Source organism: Protopterus annectens, chromosome 8.part0 (assembly GCF_019279795.1).
Source record: "Protopterus annectens isolate FY-2018-M chromosome 8.part0, PAN1.0, whole genome shotgun sequence".
NCBI lineage: Eukaryota > Metazoa > Chordata > Ceratodontiformes > Protopteridae > Protopterus > Protopterus annectens.
In genome coordinates this window covers 707074558-707098938 of record NC_056741.1, presented here as the reverse complement: position 1 = coordinate 707098938, position 24381 = coordinate 707074558, and positions in this window count along the sequence as shown.

Below are 24381 nucleotides of genomic sequence, written 5' to 3'. Positions count from 1 at the left end.
GAATATTATAATTAAAGTAGCAGAAAGTATTCTAAGAACTAAGCCAATATGAGAGTAGAGAAAAGAGATTTTGCCAGTTGAGATGACTGCATATAGGGGTAGAGAAAATAGGTAAGAGAGGGCTGGAATTTACTGGAGAAACCTGAAAAGGGAACTAAGTTATTGGGAACAAATAACTCAAGCAGGATATGTAATAGAGTGGGATGAGGCCAGAAAGACATTTGGATTGCAGGCTAGAGACTGTCTTTCCTACCAGAGCTTGATCTCAGGTTACAGGCAATAAGAAAGAGATGGGTGAATTTTAAATAAAAGACCTGCTCTGTTAGAGTTTATAGTTGAATCTATAACAGAAGCAGATAATTAGTAGACCATATAAAATAGTGCATGATAACTCAGATGAGGTTAGAAACATTTGGGAAGAGAGACTGGAAAAGCAATTTGCAAGAAATCAATGGGAAGACATATGAATGGCTCCCAAGTATGCAACCATGTCTAGAAGGTTTAAGATCTTTGCTTGGAAGTGTTTGCATAGGTATTTTGTACCCAAAACAGACATCAAAGAATTTTTCCTCAGATGGATAGCAAATATTGGAGATGCAATGGAGAAGAAAGAAGTAGCTAGGAACATATGTTTTGGGAGTGTAATGTGTTTGGCCGATTTTATAAAATTCCCTACAGAGTACTCTGTTAGAAATATTGGATGAATAAATGACTGCAAGTAAGGAAATAATTCTTTTGTGCTGGGATACAGGATCTGATTTGCCTAGACATATTAAGGCCTTATTAAATTGAATTATTTTGGCTGTCAGAAAAAGCAATTACTAGAAAATGGAAATCAAAGTCCACACCAACTTTATTTGAATTACTGAATATTATAAGAGACACATTAACTGGAAGAGGGTCTTTAGAAAAGGGAAGGAGCAGATGACATAGAAGTAAATTGAAGTTGTGGGAACAACACATGCATAATAATGTTGAGGAGGAGTGAGATTTAAGGGAAGGTATGAGTTCAGCATTTTTTGTAATGGTGGACTGATGATAGTAGCAAAGAAAATGTATGAGCTGTATATTGTATTTCAATGGAAAAAGGTTAAAATGGTTTGTTTTATTTTCTGTTAATGTATGTTTGCCTATGTCTTAAGTGATAATTTTATAAAGCTGCTTAAAAAAGAAGTAATGACTTTGCCTGCCCTAAATATGGTAGTCATTTGCTCTTAATAGGGATGAAGAGGGGCAGGATCAAATGAAGTGACCTAGCCAGTAACTGCACATCCACCAGAATCTAGAAATCTGCCTATAGCAGAGGAAGAGTGATACAGTGCAGTGACACTGACCCCAACCATAGGCTGCAGAATTTCCTGGGCTTCATTTAAAAGGTTAACATGAAATATCAAGAATGAAGTGATAAGTCATGTCCATCTCTCAAATCCTACTGGAAAAGGACTTGCATGAGTTAAGCCCAGTATTTTCTGATCCTCAAGGCATAAAAAAATTAGCATACTTTCACAATATATTATTGAACCGGAGTATACTCCTAAAGGAGACATAAATTATTAAGCCATGAATCAGTTGGTAATTCTTAAGAATCTACTGCAATGAACTTCTAGTTATTGGTCTGTCATGATCCTGTGAATTCAGTACACTCAGGTTCTTAATGAAAAATATTAAAGTGTACAAAGTCACCCTGCAGAAATATATAGAGGCAGCCTGTATTTCTAATAATCTGTGATACCATGCAGATCTTCATTCCATTCTACTGTGGATAAGATGCATCCAGTTCAAAAGCAAGATGCTTTAGAGATCTTTCAAGGCAGCTGATTCATTTTTGAAAACTTGCTTGAGACAAGGCTAATAATAGGTTTAATGATGACAATTGCACAGAAATGGAAATTCCAACAGCAGTCAGGTTAGCATTATTTTTCAAAGAATCTTAGAAGAGAGGATGACAGATAAGTAACTGTATGGAGGCTAAAGTGGAAAGAATTCTGAAAAAGGTATGTATCCTATTTACGTACTCTATATCAGATGTGTGAATATTTTGCATTATGATCTTACATGTGTGATGTAGACTATTTGGTATTATGTACTTGTTCAACAGCTGCTCATGCCTGCTGCACTGTGATGCATGTGTAGTGTAATGGTAAAGGGATGTATACTGTGTCGCTGTTTCATTTAAAAGCCAGCTGTTGCCTGCAATAGCTGGCTGATTAAAATTCTCACTAAGACAGAGTCTTCCAAAATGGCTGCACACTGTTCAACATAATTGATTAGAGCTCTCCCAGTGTGAAATCAGAAACTGAAAAAAAAAGCTGACAAAAGCTGTCAATCTGGGTAAAATTCAGAAAATGGTAGCAAAACAGCACCAGAAACACTATATCCAAAGATTTTAAACTTTGCTTGTGACATAAATAGGACATGCTGGCAAGACAGATATGTGTCTCAAAGGATTCCCAGGCTCTGAAATAGTCTCCCCATTCATGTGAAACAGAGTCCATCCCTAACCCTATTCAAACATAGCCTTGCCCATTGGATGAGAAATCAAATATTCACCCAAGGTCGGGCCCCCATGTCTCTGATAGACAGAGGCCGACAGTAGATATTCTCTAATTAACATATCCCCCCACTAAACCTTTGGCAACCTCCTAACATACCCCTCTAAATAAATGCCCATGTTACATGGGGACACATTTGGGTTGGATTGCACAGCTAGGCTTATAAAGGCCTTGGCACTTGTTAGCCTAGTATATACTTATGACTTTATGAACCTATAAGTAAAGATGTATTCATATCAGCAGAAAGGGCTGCTCCTGACAAAACTGTGACAGAAAGGAAAAAATATAAAAAATTTCAGACAAAAACATGCTTGTGGAAAATGATTATTCACTGTACACCAGGCAAAAGAGGAACAAATTTATCATAGCAATCAGTGGATGTTGACAAGCAGATGTGGGATTTAAGCTGCTGTATTCATCTGTTTTCAGAATATTTTTTTTCCTGGAGGATCAAACACATTTTTGAATGCAGATCAGACTAAGGAGCAAATAGAAAAATCTATCCAGCAAACAGTTAGCCAGCAAGCTGAAGGGGACACTGCAACTAATTTTTCTGAAAAAAAAAATCAAAACCCTTTGAAATGAACTTGCCAGTAAAATCTGTTTTACTGTTCCAAAGGAAAATGATTGAGCAACAGAAGAAAGCCCATGAGTTGACTAGAAAAATCAAGAATACTCTAAACTTGAATCAAAGACAAATGTTAGGTGGTCAAAATGATGCGGAAGAACACCAGCAATAATTTGAAGGCTGAGAATAAATGGAATAATTGTAAAGTTGCATTTCTATAAGTAGTCTAAACATGAGAAGTGCATTTCTGCAAGAAGACGTGGCTAAAAAAAAAGACTGGAAGTTTGTTGACAGTGCTAAATTAGTGGAGGATTCTGAAGTATAATTTCTACTTTGTCAAGAATGTTTAGAAAGACATTAAAGGGACTGGAAATGTAACTGTAAGTAATAAAAGTAGTGTTCTCAACAAAATATGTTAAGTAACTGTCCTGAAGTAAACTGCAGTTTATATTGTAAAGTAGTTCTGTGTAGTATGAGTATGCAGAGGTAATTTAAATGTGAGATGGGGGTCTCATCAGTGACTGCTGTTTATGTGTTTGATATTAAAGTAAGAAATGAATACCTTTGCAATTAGTTGCATCCCTAATAGCCTTAGTAATTAAATATTAAATATAAAAGTGTAGGGTAGTCAGTGCACTTGCTATTAAGTCTAAAAATTAGTTACATGAAAGCATACAAACATTTTTTTTACATCTGAGAGGGAAATAGATATATGACAAGTACAGATGGTATTTGTGCAAAGGGAAACACAAGCTTTGGCATGAGCCTTCAGCATGCTCACACCTAACTTTAGAATAGGTAAAGCTTGTAGACGTAACTATGTGTAGGAAAACATCCCTTTTTGGAAACTGTATATAGTTTTATATGTTTGCTGTGAGTTGAATGGTTGAGGTCTGAAAATGTATAGTTTCTTGTTTCTTAAGTGTTTCTATTGAAGCAAAAAGTCTGGGAAAATATGACACAGGTTCAAATGGATGTGAGAAGCAGAAAGTGCATACAATATCAGCCTGAGAAGCATTAATGAGAGCATGTAATTTGCAAGTTGGAAACACATATTCAAAGGAAATATCATGCAGAATATGTGGGAGTAATCTCTTCGCATCAGAATTATTGCCCAATCAATTTTATCATGGAATGCTAATGGCATTGCAGGTATAGACAAAAAAGTGCTGAATTATATTAAGAAGCAATGTTACAGCAGAAATATTTAGATAGAAATGATCATGTGAATTTGGCGAAGAAAAGATTTCATAATGGATATGCAGCAGAGTATCAGGAACAAAAGAAAAGGGGTAATAATATTAATTGCAAGAGGAGATTCAATGCTGATAGAAGAGGAAGTAGAATACAATAATGCTAGATTTGTGGTAATACTTTTTTTTTTGCAGGAAAGGAAAATTACACGGGCATGTATTTGCATTCCACCTATATCTACTATTATGGAGTTTAAGAGAATTTGGGGAAAATAATTAGATTTCATAAGGGAATATTATTTATGAGTGGGGACTGGAACCTAATTTGCAATAGCGAGGATGTATCATAGGGACCTAGAAGGGAAAATATAACAAAAGAGGGTAGATTTCTAAAGAAATATATGATAATATTTGTAACTGAAGATGTGAATTTAGTAGCAGGAGCTCAGAAAAAAATGTCCATATTAATTATTTTTTTTTTCAAAAACATTTTTATTTTGTTTTCATTATAAACATACGCAAATGTTTTTTGTATTTGCATGCTATGTCTATTAATGATAGTAATTTAATAATGCTATCTTGCACTTTTCTATGAAGAATGAACCCTGTCTGATCATTATGTATTAGATTAGGTTATATTTTCTTTATCTTTAGCTAATATTGTCATGCAAATTTTATTATCAATGTTTAGTAATGAAATCGGCCTATATGAATCACAAGATTTGGGGGCCTTACCTTGCTTTAATATAGGGGAGATAATTGAGTATTTCCATGATGGGGGTGTTTTATGTTTTTGATTAACCATAGTAAAAGCACTCATCATTTTCTTTATTATATATTCAAGAAAAAATCTTATATAGTTCAGGAATTATTCCATCCAGTCCTGAAGCTTTATTATCTTTTAATTTTTTTATTTGCTTTTTCACTTCTGTTAGTGTTATTTGTTTATTTAATGTGTTATTTTGTTGCACTGACACCTTAATAGTTATATTTTCTTGAATAAAAGTATTTATTACATTATCTGTCTCCAAAAGTGTGTGTTATTATTTATATCTTTATAGTAGTTTTTGAACACTTCTAATATGCCCATTAAGTTAGATCTACTCTTAACTGAACCTTCACTTTTATATTTAATCTCATTAATAAGATTTTGTTTGTTTATTTTTTTGGATCTTACTGCTATTTTATGTAGGTGTTTGGGATTTACAGTATAAGATTGCAATTTCAATTTTTTCCAGGTTTATGGCTACCTTATGATTCAGAACATCTAAGTATTTTTAATTTAACTTAGTAATTTCGTTATGTGCTACTTTGTTATTTGGTTTTGCGTCCATTTTTATCTTGTCTATTTTTTTTGTAAGTCTAAAAGTTCTTTGTCCTACTCTCTCCTTTTTTTAAAGTACCAAGATTTTATTCCACCGTATATATAAACTTTAAAGGTGTCCCATAGTATAGTATCAGTCACTTCACCATTATCATTTGTTTCCATAAACATGTCTATTTCTTTCATTATCCATTCCCTAAAGGCATTTAACTTAGTTATGTAAATAGGAATTATCTGTAGAAATCTTAAATCATCTGTATGCATAGTTAATGTAAAGTTTATAGCATTATGGTCCAAAAGTAGACAAGTCATTATAGATACATCACTTATTTTAGAGTATATATTATTTGATACAAAGACCTTATCAATGTTTGCGTACCAAGCCGATATGACTAGTGAGTACAGAATAAGGAATAATGTTCTCTTAGACTATGTATATCTTTAAGATTTATCTGGGTTGTAAAGTCATTTAACTTCTTGGCTTGAGAGTTTAGTTTTATTTTACCATTTTTAGAAGTATCATTGCCTGATACTAGGCAGTTAAAATCACCTGTTGCTATAATTTCCCCTTTTGCATTTAAAGTAATCAGGTACAGATATTTGTTATCATATTTAGTACTCAGTCCTGGTATTCAGTATGTATTAATCAAAGTATAATACTTCCTATTGATTTCCAAAACAACCATGCTTAGCATCCCATCTTTATCTGAAATTGTATCTCTAATTCTTGGCATAGTATAAGTAGTTTTCCATAGAATAAGAGTGCCCCTTCTCTTAGTCTTAAAAAATGAATCAGCCAGAATGGTATAGCCATTGAATGAGTATTTTTGTAGATCTTTTTAATAGATGGGTTTCCTGTAAAAAATGATATGGGCTTTATGCATTTTGATATATTTAAGCAAACCAGCTTTTTTGACATTATTGTTCAAACCATTAATATTTAATGATAAACATTTATAAGCCATTGACTATAATGTGCATGCTATTACTAAGTGAAAGACCTTTCTTCAGTGTTGACTTGAAATCTACTGAAAACTTACTTATCATGGATACATAACGTGCATTAAGCACTACTTTCAAAATCCCAAAACTATTTACTAACACATACATGAAACATAAAGTTTCTGGTTTAGTTAAAAACTTAACTAAACCATCCATCCACCACCTCTCCAATACCAAATGACACAAATTATCATTCTTTGCTTAGGATATAGTATAAAAACAAAAACAAAAAGCATTATGAAAGCAACTAAAGAAATCTGAATCCATGAAATATGCATTAGAATGAGAGTGTCCAATATATCTGAAGCTATATGAATATGTCACATATGATAATAGCACGTCTAATACATAGATATGCCAGAAATACACATCAGATCAAAGTATGTATAAACATTAGAAGCTGAAGGTTAAGAAGATTGTCATTATTTCCAAGACTTTTCAAGAAACATCTGTCTAACATTTTTCATGTAAGGATCTGTTGAATATATATATATATATATATATATATATATATATATATATATATATATATATATATAAAATACTTATTACAACATAACTATTATATTTTGCAATTATACACATATTACTCATCTGTATTAACAATATCTATGTTGACATTTTTCATCAGGAAGGGAGGAGATAGAGAGAGAGAGAGAGAGAGAGAGAGACAAAGGGAGACAGAGAGAGAAATGGGACCTCACAGCCCTCTGTTTAGTTACTAAAGGTTTAGTTATATACCATAAGTCTGATGTTAATATGTATAATGAGTTTTCAAATGCAGCTCCTAATTCATTTGATGTCATTTAGTTACTAACAGTGTCATTGAATCTGCAGAATGTATGCATCTATAAGAGAACATAGACATTTTCAGAGGAGTTAAACACTTTTAGCAGAACTAATTATTTACCATTTAAAGTATCTAGTGAAGGATAACAGAATTTCAAGAGAAAAGAATTCTAAGTACAACCATTTAACAAGTTCAAAAGGTCAAATGATGTCATCGCTGTTGTTTCCTAAAGCTGCAGCTTCATAAACTTGTTAAAAAGTATCTAAATAGGCTCATGCACAACAGAAGTTGTCTCTAGTGAAGAAAAAAGTATTTTTGGTGGGAAATTCAGATCTTAAAGCTTTTAGAGTTTACAGAAAGCAAAAAAAAAAAAAAAACACTCAAGCTGCCTTGTCAGTGCATGTCATGAATCTCCACAATGAGAACAGTCATACAGACCACCAGTTTCCTCACAAAACATCAACATCATGAAAAAATTAACCCTTTCATATAAAAACAGCTATTTAGAAGTAACAACAGCTGCCTCAAATCAGAAATCATATTATAACATTTCAACCATTTACCCACCAGCTAACCAGGCCAGAAAAAAAGGAACCTAGTGTATATATATATATATATATATATATATATATATATATATATATATATATACTTATATTTAGCTAACTATAAAGCACCATTAATGTACTGTATTAATGTTTAAATGTATCTAAACAAAGAGTCTAAACCATCTAGTTAGAAACACTAATCAGAAACAACTTTTTACGCCACCACTGACCCAGTAGAAAAAATGCACTTTGGTATTAAGTCAAATTATACTATTACTGAAGAATTAGAAGACATACATCATTTGTGGTTATTTAAAAGGGAAAACTTATAATGGGGAAAGGAGAGAAAAGAAACATTGGTAACAAAAAAGAATAGGAAGAAAGAAAGAGAGAGAGAGAATGTTATTTAAGTACTTAGTACTGTATATCATTAGAAGATGTAGATATAGAAAGGAAAAATTAAGTTAATAATAAAAATGATTCATATTACCTTACAAAATAGAAACTTTCCAGGATTAAATATATTATGATTCATAAAACAAAGCATTTAAAATTAGAAGGAATTTATTCACTTGTCCTTTAGTTTCTTAGTTTTGTTTGCTCCACCCTTCACAGACCATTCATTTTTTGTTGCCTGTCTCTTCAAACTCTGGGATGACCATTCCATTTCTTCTATGTCCAAAAGTATTTTCTTCTTTTGGATAAATTATACTGCTTCTTGCAGAGAATCAAAGATCTTCACTCCTTCTGGCAAGGTGATTTTTATTCTTGCAGGAAAAATAATTTGAGCTTTAATATTGGCTTTTTTCAAGAAGTTTAACACACTCCTTTCTTCTAGATATGACTGTAGAGGTGTAGTCATTGTCAAAATGAATAACTTTTTCACTCATCTTGATAGGGGAATTAGTCTAAACTGATTTCAACACTAAGTCCTTGTCTTGCGAGTAAAGAAATCTAACTATTATAGACCTGGGGTTAGATGAACTTAGAGATGAAGCTGGATTTGCCATGGACCGATGAACTCTCTCAATTCCAAAAGAGAGGGATTCAGGCATGTTTAGTGCTGATGAAAACCACTTATTGAGGAATTGAATCATTTTAGCACCCTCTTCTTTCTCAGGAATTCCATATATTCTTATGTTATTCCTCCTTGATCTACTTTCAAGGTCTTCCAGTTTCTCAATCAGCGTGGTGTTTTGTTTCAGAAGAAATTTACTGTGATGTTCATTTTCTGTCACTCTAGTATCTAGGTCAGTTACTTTTTCCTCTAAGGCAAGAATATGTTCAGATTGTTGTTTTACTATTTCATTTAGAAGTTTCAGTTGTTTACTGCATTTTTGTTTGATAATATCCATTTTGTTTTTGAATTTGTTCATTTTTAGTGACATTTCTTGGATGTTTGTTATTATAAGATGTAGTTCTTTCTTCACTGCACTCTCCTGGTGTGGGTTTATTGAGTTGCTCATCTTGAGATCTCCAGTAGAAAACTTCTTGACAGGAATAATTAAAAAATTCTCTTGACTATGTATTAAATTTTAGAAAATAATAAAGAGTCTATGTTAATCTAACTTTTAGTATACTTTTAGTTAGATTTTTCTAAAAATGAAAGTAGATTTCCTGTCAGGATATTAAAATCTAAGCAGAGCTATGGATTTCTGTTGCTATCAGACTGGCATCTTGGCCACACCCCCAGCTTCAAACTTTCTAAGTCGTCCATATTATTCCTCATGGTACAATAACTTGGCTAGACAGGATAGAAAGTCTGTTCACAGGCGCATGGGTACTTTATTGAAAGCAGTGGAATACTTCCAATAACTAATTTAGATCATGTACCGATAAGGACTAAGATAAAGATATAGGGCAATGAAGTAAAAATGAAACACTGGTACTTTCCTACTTATTTTTAAAGAGAGTGAAATTTAAGGAACGGGTAGTAGAAATTATATGATAATTATTAGGGAAGAGATATTTCTTCAGAAAGGATAGCAAGGGAGCATGATAAAATGTTATTTATTTGTTTATTAATTTATATTTTGTTGACTGTGTTAGTTCCACTAGGCTAGTGGCCTTTTGCAGTGAAAATAGTATTAAATTATGATATTAATGAGAGAGAAAGAGGTATTTGAAATATGTAGTAGGAATTGTGAATTCAGATTGTAAAAGGTTAAAATATTTTAAAAGGAGGGGAATCTCACAGAACAAGAAGGTGAGCAGTTCTGGAGTGCTAAAGGGACCATAATGCAATGATTGGATAATATACATGAGTTCAGAAAGTATGCTGTTAATCAAGTATTTTGATAACTCCAGATCACAAAAACTCTTAGCATAACAACTTAGGAAACAAAAAGTAGAAAACATTATTGTCAAACTTAGGGACCCTATGACAAGAAAACTAACATGAGATCTTACAGAGGTATTAGAGATATTTCAGAAATTCTATGAATATTTGCATAAAACAGAGGAATTATGAAACCATGAAAATGCACAAATGGAATTATTTGTGGGCAAGTCAGCCATGCCAATGTTAGAGGAAGATGGGGCTCAAGAATTAACAGCTAAGATAAGAAAGGATGAGATAAAGAATGGTGATGTATAATCAGTCAACAGGTAGGTCTCCAGGAACAGATTGCATTCCTGTAGAAGTTTGGAAATTAGGAGGGAAGAAAATAATAAAGAGTTTGTCAAACAATATTTAAAAGGAAGGACAGTATCAGCATCTTTGAAGAAATATGTGCTAGCTATATTACCCAAAGCATATGAAGATCCAACAGACCCAGCTTCATATAGACCAGTTTCAATTTTAGACCATAATTATAAAGTATAAACCAGCTAACAGAATGACTAAGGCATAGTTAAAATTGATAGATATGGATCAATGTAGTTTTGTGAAAGGGAAACAAACATTTGAGAACATTAAAACAATAATGACAATTCCAGGGAAACTACGTATAATGAATGCTGCTACTGCTGGTTTGTCTTGATGCAGACCAAAGAGAAGGCATTGAATACAGTCTGCTGGAATTTTATGAGTAGGACAATTGAAGAATTTTTGTTCCTTGATATTATAATGTGGTTAATTAGGAGGATATATGAAGAGTCAGAGGCAAGAATTAAAGTAAGAGGGTTCCTCTCTGATAAGTTGTGTTTGAACAGAGAAACTGGGTGGGGGTGTTTTTTTTCCCATTTATTACTTAGAGTCACTTGCAACTAAATATGGGACTCAAAAATTCAATTATATAAGTGGCATAATAATCAAGAAAGGTTGACTTTATTTGCAGATGATACTATTTTGTACTAGATAAATCCAGAAAAGGACATTTCAGTGTTGTGGTAAATTTTGAGACAATTCCAAGTCTTTTCAGGATATAAAATAAATGAAGATAAAACAAGGACTATACCAGTAAACTATGTTCCTATACATGAATTGGTAGGGAAATACCCATATCTAGGGAGCATGATAAATGAAGTATTTCAGTGTATGGATTTAAATGATTCTGTTGCAGTAGCTGAAGATATGTGGGATGAGACTAAACAATAGATAATACAAAAACTAAGAAGTTGGAAGCACTTGATTACGGAAATGGATAGTAACAGGCAATGAAAATGTTTCTAGTTCCTCTTATTTTACACACTGGTCAAGAACATTTTTAGCAACCAGAGGTGAAAATGTAGACATAAATTAATAAAAAGTTGAAGGAATTTATTTGGGAGTGGAAGAGGGCAATAATTATGTGGGAAAAATTGTTTCTCTCTGTGACAAAGGGAGATACAACCAGCACAGCTATCTGGAATTTTGTAAATAATTATATGTCATTCGCGAATATTAACATGATTTATATAGAAGTGTAACAAAAGGAGATAGTGCCAGCACAGCTGTCTGGAATTTTGTAAATAATTATATGCCATTTGTGAATTATTAACATGATTCATATAAGATGCTTGTGTTACAAATGTATTAGAACTGTATGTCATGTATATATCAAACTAGGTTTGTACAGACATGTGTGTTGAAAAGATATTTTATAAAGTACTTGTGCTTAAAATGTAACCACAGCATGCCCTACTGGAATAGAACAAAAATGTACATGCACTATTGTAACTGTTTAAATGTATATATTTTAACAGTGGAAACTGGACTACAGGAGGTTAACTTCAGTCTAGCAAACGTCTGAAATTAAATTATTTTATGGCTAGGCCATAAAAAAGATGTTATCTTTCAGTTTCAGTGCAGCAAGGAGACACAATGTCTAAAATTAGGGAGCTTTTCGTATTGTCTTGAAAGTGTTTTATTGTTTTATGACTTCCAACATATGCCAAATATCTGAGTAATAGCCCTTGTCTATGTATTTTCACAGGTAGATGCTAAATGTTACCAGCTGTCATCAATGGTTGTTTTGGGGTCTGGAAACTAGAAGTCAGATGACAAGAAATTATGTCATTCTGCAAGTTACCACATCAGTAATATTTGAGATATTAATCTGAGAGGTCTGGAGAGAGACACAGCATTCTTTATTCTGTCTTGGACCTGACAAGAACCATTCACCACATCTGCCTTGCTCTACAGTAAGTCTATGGAATAGTATAATTCTTGTAGATATAGACAGGGATATAGCAAATCTTAGTTTAGATATTTTTCTTCATTTATTTGAGACTGTCCTATAATGTTGTTTAAAATATTTCCTGTGATTTTGAACACTGCTGTCACTGTAAATATATATTTAGTATTGTCTTGTTCTTTTATTATTTATTATTAAATATATTTAAACCTTTCACTGTGGCTGATCTGTGTAGAGATTTTTAAGTTCTGAGAGTACTTGCATGTTTATTTGGTGACACTATGTGGGCTACTCCTAATAGCCTTGCTCTTGGTCAAACTACCATTTCTATTAATAGCAACATTACACTGTAAGATTGGACACCCTTTGTTAAGGGCCTTAAAGTAGCTGATAAGGGGTTCTGGTGGCAGTGATAAGTACTTTATAGCCTGGGCAGAAGGGGGCATAGCTAGTAAACATGTTTGAGCCTTTCCCAGGTGTGTGTGTGTGTGTGTGTGTGTGTGTGTGTGTGTGTGTGTGTGTGTGTGTGTGTGTGTGTGTGTGTGTGTAAAACAAATCTCCAAGTGTGTGTGTGTCAGCTACTTGGGCAGGGACATGAAGCACTGGTTGGACAGAAAGAGTATTGGAGAACTTGGCTTAGAATACTGGCTAAGGACTCAACTCTATAGCTGTGCCACTGCAGAGTCTTACTGGGGATCTGGAGAAAGAGGGAGAAACCAGCCCTGGACTGACTGTGGTTTCTGTATGCTCTTAAGGGAAATTGCACTTGATGCAGACAGCTGCATCTGGAAATACTGTATTTGTACGTGTCATCCTCCTGGTATACATCTCCTACTGTTGCCATTGGTGAGGATTGCGACTCCTTCATTACTGGTCCAGAGGTGGAGTGCCACATTTATTGGTTAGCAGTGGTGGGATCACCATATCAGTTACTGGGATTCAGTGGTGTGGTTATTGAACTCCTGCAGCCTGTAAGCAGTGGTCACTAAATAAGATGTTTGTACTCTCAAGCAGCCACACAGTGAAGATTCAGAGTTCTATATCACAATAGTTTTATTTATTTATTTATTTTTGTTAGCTTAGTCAAGGAGAGCAGGCAAGGATGTCAGCAGAGGAGTATGGTAAGCTGACAAGGAGCCCGTTGGTTGAGATGTGCCAAGACAAAGGATTGGGGTATGGCAACCTGACTAAAGCAGAAATGACTGCAGCCTTAGTCACAGCTGCATCACAGACCAGCAATGAGGAGGACAACAATGACTAGCCTTGGGGATGTGCAACTCTCAGAAAATGGACAGTTCAACTTTGCCTCAGAGGACAAAAATCCATCTGGAGTTAAAGAGACTTGAACTGGAGGCCAAACGTTTGGAATTAGAATCAGCAGAAAGACTGAGACATCTGGAGGCCAAAGAAAAGGAGAGGCAGAGGCAACAAGAAAAGGAGATGCTGACTCTTTGCTAGAGTCATGGAGGTAGTGGGGAAGGGAGTAATCAAACCCCAGAAGCAACAAAGGTCAGTAAATTTCTTCCACAATTTACAGAGGGTGATAATTTTGATATTTTTTTTTCATATGTTTGAAAGGGTATGTAAACAGTATAATGTTGACCAAGGGCTCTGGGTACAGTTTCTGACCCCCTTACTCTATGGTAAAGCTGTAACTGCTATTTCTAAATTGTACAATACTGATTGCTTAGATTATAATACTGTTAAAATTGTTTATTAAAGTGTTTTAAGTTAGCACCTGAAGCTTATAGAAAAAAAGTTTTGTGAGCATAGGCTCAAGGCAGATGAAAGTGTCTGTGACTATATTGCTGAGTTAAGCAGTTATTTTCATAGATGGGTGAGTGGGTGTCAGGTCATCACTTTTGAAGGGCTGACAGACCTTTTGGTGAGGGAACAAGCCCTTAGCACTTTGCCTGAGGACATGAGAATCTGGTTAGCAGATAGAGAAAGTAATACTGCAGATCATTTGGGGAAAAAGGGAGACCTATACCTAGCAAGCAGGGCATCACTGCGCAGGAAAGGGATATTTAGTGTTGCACATGGGTCTAAGGGAACCCATGGTGGGCAGCATAAACTGCCCCAACAGAGTCCGCCAGTAGCAGCATAAGTGACTAGTTCAGGTACATGGCCAGGATTAAGGGTTAAATGTTTTAAATGTAACCAGTGGGGTGATGTAGCATATAGATGTCCATGGAGGCAAGGTGGGGAACAAAAGGTGGGACAGCCAGTAAGTGGGAATGACAGAATGCCACCAGTAAGTTGTCTGGAGACAACAAGGGTTCATAGGTTCATAGGTTCATAGGTTCATACTAGGCTATCTGCCCTAGGGCATTTATAAGCCTAGCCAGAGTATGTTTGGCTTTCGCCACCCATTTTATATTAATTTTGCTATTCCCTTTTTCGAGGTTAGTATACTGTGCCTCTGTCTAACAGTGACACAGAAGTGATACCCGGGGTAAACCTACAATCTCCCATCCACTCATCAAGATTCCTCTTGAAGAGAGTCAATGAGGTACTCTGCCTAACCTGGATTGGGATTTTATTCCAGAGTGAAGGGAGCCTCTGGGTTATGAATCTGTCCCTCCAGCATGTCCTATTTATTTCAGTGCTGAGGTTCAAGTCTCTCGAGTGTGTAGCTCGATGGGATTTGGATTTTTTGAGGTGCAGCATGTCCCTTAATTCCGGGTTGGACATGGCTTTATATGTCAGGCACAGGTCGCCTCTGAGCAGGCGGTATGCCACTGAGTAGAGCTGGAGTTTCTTTAACCGGACAGCATATGGCATCTGTTTGAGCCCTTTGATCCTCTTGGTGAGGTACTTTTGGGGTCTTTCCAGTTGCTGCAGGTGTTTGGTAAGATACATCCCAAAAGGGGCATTGTACTCAATTATGGGCCTGATGAGGGATGAATAAAGAGGCACAATGACCTCCCCTAATCTAGATGTGAATCCCTTCATGATTAGGTGGGCTATATAAAATTTTTTCTAACCACTTTGGCCACGTGGTTGTCAAATGAGAGATTGCTATCAACTTGGGTCCCCAGGTCCCTAATTACTTCTTCTGTACTTAATGAATTACCACCTATGCGGTAATTTGTGGGCACTTTGTTTTTGCCAAAGGGGATGACTATACACTTTTTGGCATTTAGCTTGAGGCCATGGCTCTGGCACCAGTTTCTGTTTCTATGAGGCCCTTTTGGAGGATGCTTGTGTTGGCTGGAGAGTCGATTATGGCGCCCAGTTTGTAGTCATCTGCGAACTTGGTCAGCCACAGTCCTTCTGTGTTGGCCTGTACCTCTAAGAAATATATACCGAACAAGAGAGGTCCCAGGACTGAGCCTTGTGGGATGCCACTTGTAACTGGTTTGGAGTCTGACATGGCTCCAGCAATTCTAACCATGTGGATTCCATTTGCAACCAATCTAGTGACATAGGGGTTTATATTTAAGCTGGTGAGCTTATCTATAATGCCCGAGTGTGGTATTGTATCAAAGGCTTTTGCGAGGTCCAGGTAGGCTGTGTGGACCACCTTCCCTTCGTCAATGGCCTTGGTGACTGTTTCAAAGAAGTCGACCAGGTTTAAGAGGCAGGATCTGCCCTTAACAAAGCTGAACTGGGTAGTATACAGTGTCTATAGGTCCCCAATATCTTTATTTATGAGGTCCATGATGATCCTTTCCATAGCTTTGCAGACCAAGCTAGTCAGGCTTCTGAGGCCATAGTTTCCAGGGTCCGTTGAGGCACCACCTTTGTGGAGAGGGACCACTGTTGTTGTACGCCACTCTTTGGGTACATATCCTGTAGTAAGGCTGAGATTGAACAGTAGTTTTATGTTTGGGTTTAGCTCTTCTTGGAGTTCATGTAGGACGCAGCCCGGGACACCATCTGGTCCCATTGATGCTGTGTTTTTTGCTTTGGAGAGGGCGGCTCTTACCTGAACATCTGAGATGTCAGGGGGGCAGCACTCTGCTGGGATAGATATTTGCCCTTTTGGTGTGGAGGGAGGGGGGAGTTTGCGCTGAACCTGTCAGCTAGGATGTTGGCAATGTCTGTGGGTTCGGTATATTTTTTGTCATTTTGCACTAATTCTGAGCATATCTGGGAATTCCCACCCAGGTTCCTAACATAACTAAAGAAAGCCTTGTGATTATCCTTAGTGTCCTGTGCATTTTTCTCTCAAAGCTGGCCTTAGACGATTTTATGAGTGCCCTTAGTTTTTTGCTAATACTGATCAGAGATGCCTTCCCTTTTTGGGATTTTGCTCTATCATGTAGTAGCTTCCTCCTTCTATTGTATAGTTTGTTTATGGCTGGGGTCCACCAGACAGGACATCTGCCTTTGGAGGATTGGATCTTGGTTTTATTTGGGATTGCATGATCCATGCATTCCTGAAGGTGTTCATAGAATGCATTTATAAAGGATTCTGTGGTCTGGGCCGTATTTTCCACAGGCCCGGGGGCTTTGAAGGATTCCACCTCGGTTTTGAGGAGTGTGAAATTTGCTTTAGAGAAGTGTTTCACTGTGGTTTTTCTGGGCGGGGGGTGGGGTCGGGATGTGAATATCCAGTGAGATCAGTTTATGGTCTGATCTTACCAGTGAGGGATACACTTATGGTCTGGAAAATAGAGTCCCCATGTTGGTGATGATCAGGTCCAGTATGTTTTCCCCTCTTGTGGGAGTGGTAACAAGTTGTTCCATAGCATTTGAGTTTATGAATTCTAGGAACTTTTGGGCTAGGGTGTTGGAGCTAGAATAATGCTCCCAGTCTATGTTTGGGTAGTTGAAGTCGCCCAATATAATGGTGTTTGGAGAGACCTTCATATTTTCCAGTGTTCTCAGGAAGACTGAGTGAGGTTCCTGGGTTTGGGAGGGTGGTCTGTAGCAGGCTATAAACTGGAAGGCAGTTTTACCCACTGTTAGTTGCACATGGATAGTCTCTGATGCTTCGTGCTTTGCCACCAACCTGGAGGTGTGGGTATCTTTGATGAATATCGATACTCCCCCTCCTTTTGTGGTTCGGTCCAAGTTTTGGGGCCGAAAAGCATGGTATGAGGTATAACCTGGTAGTGCTGGGGTGCTCAAGGGAGCCCTGAACCAGGTTTCTGTTACTGCACAGATATCAATGTTCTCCATGCTAAGGAGAGTTTCAAGTGTGCAACTTGAGGTTTAGACTTCTGGCGTTGAGTAGCATTATTCTTAGTTTCTTATCCCTTGTGATACCTATGGAGGTGTGTTTGTCTTTTGAGCCTTGCCTAAAAAAGGCACTATGGGGGTAGCAAGAGCCTTTGCCAATATCCGAAAGCCCAGGGGTGACAGGTGCAAGCCATCCCTAGCGAAGCATCGTGGCTTGTCAAGCATATCATCCCAGGCTGACAGGCATTGGATCCCCTTTGAATGACACTAGTACTTAAGCCAGTTGTTGAAATTGATCATCTTGTCTTCATATTGTGGCATCATTCTTGGTGAGGGTAAGGTCAAGGTCATACCGGCCTGGGCTACATGCTCAGAGAGCTCCTCTATGTCTCTTTTCATGTAGTCCAGGGAGGTATGTCTCAGGTCATTCACACCAGCTTGGACAATGACTGAGTCATATTTGTACTTGCCTTGGAGTGACCTGAGTGCTTGTGTTATGTGGCAGATCCTAGCGCCCGACAGGCTGCTCACCGTGACCTTCTCCTTGTTCAGCCTGGTGAGTGGGACGTCAGTGTGCCTGATGATAGAGTCACCTATTACAAGTGTATCAGGTGTGTTGTTTAGCCTTAAGGGCTGTGACTGTTTGGCACACTGGCTTTGTGAGATATGTGTTGCATGTGTTTTGTTTTGGGGTAGCGGTTGCTTGGGTGTCTGCTTTGGAGGTCTCTGCTGCTTAGGCAGATCTTTATTTAGAGCCTCGAGTATGTTTTGTGTGATTATGTGTTTGGTTTGCTGTCGTGGTAGGTCTATGTGAGACTGGAATTGTAGTGAGTGTGGTTTCCTTCTCCTCCTGACTAGTTATGCCAGTACTGAGTTGAGAGAGCTTAGCCTCCAGTTTGGCTATATGGTTGCATCTCTCACATGTGTTGGAATTTGTTGGGAGGAGGAGAGGGTTGTCTGTGTACATGAGGCAATTGTAACATTGCCTCAAGATTCCCAGATTCACCAGCTGGACCGGAGAGGAGATTGACAACTGACCTTTGGACATGCTAGAATAATATTGGGAATTCCTTTATAATTGAAAACAAGGGTCAATGGGGAGTGAGGGTGTAGTTCTTTTAATTTTTAGTGCTGACTTAATAATTGCTTTAGTGAGCAGGTGCCAGGTAACTTAAGTGCAATGTGTTACAGATAACTTAAATGCAAAAATGACAAACAGTAACTTTCTTTCAAGTGAAACAAGGAAATAAGTACAGTAAGCAATGCAGATATCACTAGGGATCCACAGAAGTGCTGAGAAGCCGCGTTTTAGGTGGAATTAGTGTTCCAGGGAAATAACAAGCAAACAAACAACATGCATACAAACAAAGCTAGATTCAGCAGTCCTGGATCTAGTCTATGCTACAGCAAACAAGGTATACCAATTTCAGTAAGAAACCGTTCAAATATGCAGGCACTATAAACCTTTAACCAGAAATTCCCAGCTGAGAAGGGCAGAGTCTAGCCTCTCCTCCCACAAGATTGCAGACCACGAACCCTGTTAATGTAAAATAACTGGCCTGAAGCCCAAGTGCATAAACCAGAACTAATACACTTTAAGAATAACAGACACTGAGCTCTGAATCAGCAGTTCCCAACTTAGAAGGATGAAAGCTACCTGTCCTGCCACCACAGTGTATGCCACAAACCTTCCTAATGTAAAACAACTGGTCTGAAGCCCAAGTGCTTAATCCAAAAGACTTAGAATGATAGCTACACTTTAATCAAGTTACTACCAAGCAGTAATAAATACAATTGAATACTTTAAAGAATGCCTGGATTAGTGCTCAAATTATACAAACAAAGCTAGATTCAGCAGGCCTGGATCTAGTCTATGCTACAGCAAACAAGGTGTACCAATTTCAGTAAGAAGCAGTTCAGATATGCATGCACTATAAGCCTTTAATCAGAAATTCCCAGTTCAGAAGGGCAGAGTCCAGCCTCTCCTCCCACAAGAGTGCAGACCACAAACCCTCTTAATGTAAAATAACTGGCCTGAATGCCCGTGCTTAAACCAGAATTAATACACTTTTAGAATAACAGACACTGAACCTTCAATCAGCAGTTCCCAACTTAGAAGGATGTAAGCTACCTGTTCTGCCACTACAGTGCAGACCACAAACCCCCTTAATGTAAAACAACTGGTCTGAAGCCCAAGTGTTTAAACTAAAAGGCTTAGAATGACCAAGCAGTAATAAATACAACTGAGTACTTTTAAGATGACGCAAAAGCAAAATAAAAAAGGAAAAAACACAAGTACAGTAAAAGCAGATGAATTTTTTTTTTTTTTCAGAAAAGTAGCAAAAGCAGTAGTAAATACAATTCTCATGCAGTGCAAGCTGGCACACTTGAATATGTAGCAATATTAGTCCACACACAGTTTGAAAAAATGTAATTAAATTAAAAAGGACTAAAAGCAAGTGCAGAAAGGGTTTACCAAACTACCACAAGAGGTTATATCCTATCTTAGTAAATGGAAAAGAGGCCATTGCTAAGAGAGACACAGCCTCTGACCTAATCACTGTGAAACCTGCAATGGTTAAAAAGGAGCACTACTTGCTTGGGCAGTCTACTCCAGTCAGAGCTTTAAAATGGACTCCATTCCCTATACCTTTGGCTAGGGTCCACCTTGACTGGGAGGGTGGAAAAGAAAGCAAGCAAATAGGTATATTTGAGGATACCCCTGCAGATGTCCTGATAGGGAATTATTTTGATAATGCAGTACCTTGTGTGCATTCAGTGACACGCAAGTCAGGCTTGGAGATAAGTATATGGGTCTGGCAGCCTGGGGGGACCTAGACAGACCACACAGTTGAAGCCAGGACTGGTGAGGCAGCTACTTCAGGGAGGGAGCTACCCAACAGCAGTAAGACTGAAGGTGAGCCACAGCTGCTTGTGGGTATTGATGTTCCCCTTGTACAGAGTGACTGCAAGGGGAGTGGTGAGTAGTAGTACCCAGGCTGACAGTGAGCCATCATTGTCAGAGAATAACAGACTTTCTGTGGAAGGGGAGCTGGGAAGGGTTACCAAGAGATCGCTGAGACAGGCTCAGCTCTCTGATCCTACATTACAAGGCCTGAGGGAGGTAGCCAGTGAGGCACCTGATTCTCAAGGAAAGGGGGAATCTGTATACTGGGACAAAGGGTTACTGTATAGAGAGTGGACCCCTGATGGAGGGCTAGAAAGTGAGAGAATACAGCAGTTTGTAGTGCCCAGAGTATGCCGTCTGGCACTTCTAGCCATAGCCCATGATATTCTCTTTGCAGGTCATATGGGCATAAAGCATACAAAGAGATGTATAATGCAGAACTTGTATTGGCCTGGGATTTCCAGAGATGTAACAGGGTACTGCAGGACCTGTGAACTGTACCAAAAGGTAAGCAAGGCAGGAGGCAAGGTACTTTGATGCCTTTGCATGTGATTAAGGAGGCATTTCAGAGGGTAGCTATGATATTGTGGGGCCTCTGAGTACCCCAAGTTCCACAGGGAAGAAATATATCCTAGTGGTAGTAGATTATGCTACCCAGATACCCTGAGGTGGTAGCTTTGTCCTCCATTGAGGCAGAAGAGGTGGCAAATGCTTTGTTAGATATTTTCAGCAGGGTAGATTTTCCAAATGAAATATTGACTGATAGAGGTGCCAATTTCATGTCAAACCTGCTGGCTTGTCTGTGGAAGCATTGTGGGATGAAGCACCTAAAGACCACCCCTACCATCCCTAGACTAATGGTGTTGTGGAGAGGTTAAACTCTACACTAAAGACCATGCTATGGGCATTTGAAAACCAGTTTAAGAGGGAATGGGACAAATATTTGCTCCATCTGTTGCTTGCTTACAGAGAGGTGCCCCAGGAATCCACAAGGTTTTCACCCTTTGAGTTGCTGTATGGGCATATGGTAAGGGGACCTCTAGATTTGATTTGAGATGAGTGGCAGTGTGAGTGTGAATCCCACAAGAAATCTGTTGTAGCATATGTCCTAAATCTCAAGACAAAGTTTGGGGAACTTATGGGCTTGGCTCAGGAGAACCTGGCAGAAGCCCTACAGAAGAAAAAGGTTTGGTATGCCAGGAATGTTAAAGCTAGATAGTATGCTGTGGGGAAGCAGGTTATGGCTCTCATTCCTGTCAGACACAACAAGCTGCAGGCAGCTTGGGAGGGACCCTTCAAGGTGGTAAGGAAGGCCAGTGATGTTAACTACATGGTAGAACTGCTAGGCAGGAGGCAGGGGCACTAACTGTACCATGTTAACACCATGAAACCTTATCATAACAGGAAGGCCCTGGTGCTAAGTATTTTCAGTAGAAGGCAGGAGGAGTCTGAGGGGGATCTATGGCTAGAGGGAGCCAGCCAGCAAAATCCCAAATTACTATGGTGGAGTCTAGGGTTGCAGGCATATGATTTGACAGTGCATTACTGTAATGGGCACAGCAATGCTAAGGCAGCTGGGATCTCCAGACAGAGAATGGGATAAGATATTCCCAGATAGGCTCATTCCTCTCAAGCAATGTTTCTCAAGGGTCACTTGAAAAACTAGCTTGATTCTTCCAGTGGGGAAGAAGTGTGACAAAGGGAGATACTGCCAGCACAGCTATCTGGAATTTTGTAAATAATTATATGTCATTTGTGGATATTAACGTGATTTATATAGAAGTGTAACAAAAGGAGATACTGCCAGCACAGGTATCTGGAATTTTGTAAATAATTATATGTCATTTGTGAATATCAGCATAATTCATATACAATGCTTGTGTTACATATGGATTAGAACTGTATGTCATGTATATATCAAACTGTTTGTACAGGCATGTGTGTTGAAAAAATATTTTATAAAGTGCTTGTGCTTATAATGTAACCACAGCATGCACTACTGGAATAGAACAGAAATGTACATGCACCATTGTAACTGTTTAAATGTATATATTTTAACAGTGGAAACTAGAATACAGGAGGTTAACTTCAGTCTAGCAAACTTCCGAAAAATAACTGAAATTAAATTACTTAATGGCTAGGCCATAAAACGATGTTATCTTTCATCTTCAGTGCAGCAGTGAGACACAATGTCTAAAACTAGGGAGCTTTCTGTATTGTCTTGGAAGTGTTTTATTGTTTTATGACTTCCATCATCTGCCAAATATCTGAGGAAAAGCCATTGTCTATGTATTTCCACAGGTAGATGCTAAATGCTACCAGTTGCCATCAATAGTTGTTTTGGGGCCTGGGAACTAGGAGTCAGATGACAAGCAATGATGTCATTCTGCAAGCTTTCCCAGCAGTCATATTTGACATATTAATTTGAGATCTCTCTGAGAGAGACACAGCATTCTGTATTCTGTCTTGGACCTGACAAGAACCATTCACCACATCTGCTTTGCTCTACAGTAAGTCTATGGAATAGTATAATTCCCTTAGATATAGTCAGGGATATAGTAAATCTTAGTTTAAATATTTTCTTTATTTATTTGAGACTGTTCTGCAATGTTGTTTTAAATATTTCCCGTGATTTTAATCTCTGATGTCACTGTAAATATATATTTACTATTGTCTTGTTCTTTTATTATGTATTATTAAATATATTTAAATCTTTCACTGTGGCTGATCTGTGTAGAGATATTTAAGTTCTGAGAGTACTTGCATATTTATTTGATGACACTGTGTGAACCACTCCTAATAGCCTTGCTCTTGGTAAAACTACTATTTGTATTAATAGTAGCATTATACAGTAAAATTGGACACCCTTTGTTAAGGACCATAAAGTAGCTGATAAGGGGTTCTAGTGGCAGTGATAACTACTTTATAGTCTGGGTATAGCTGGCAAACCTGTGCCAACCTTTCCCAGGTGTGTGTGTGTGTGTGTGTGTGTGTGTGTGTGTGTGTGTGTGTGTGTGTGTGTGTGTGTGTGTGTGTGTGTGTGTGTGTGTGTGTGTGTGTGTATAAAACAAATCTCCAAGGGCATGTGTGTCAGCCACTTGGGCAGGAAAATGAAGCACTGGTTGGACAGAGTGAGTATTGGAAGACTTTGCTTGGAATGGCTAAGGACTCAAGTATATAGCTGTGTCTGTAGGGAGTCTTATTGGGGATGTGGAGAAAGAGGGAGAAACCAGTCCTGGACTGACTGTGGTCTTTGTGTGCTCTTAAGGGAAATTGCACTTGATGCAGAGAGCTGCATCTGGAAATACTGTGTGTGTACTTGTTATTCTCCCAGTGTATATCCCCCAATGTTGCCAGTGTTGAGGATTGTGGCTTCTTGATTATTGCTCCAGTGGTAGGGCGTCACACTCTCTACAGAAGGTGATTTAGGATTACTTGATTTGAAGGGATACTTTACAGTTACTAGATGTCATGCACTTAATGCTTATATGCATAACACAAACAAAAGGCTAGAAATCAAAGTGGAAAAGAATGATGATGAAATGGGGGGGGGGGCAGAAAAATAAGAGAGTTGTATTTTGGATGTAGGCCCTTAAGGAGAATAACAACAACCATACATAATATTGTCTTTATTCTCAGAACTAAACCATTACAGGAATAGAGAAAGGAGATTTTATCAATAAGCATGACTGCATTTAGAAGCATCGAAAACAAGCATAGGGGATATAATTTATCAGAGAAAATTAGTAAAGAAACCAAAGTATTGGCAAAAATAACTATGAAGGGAAAGGTAAAGAGTAGAATATTTGG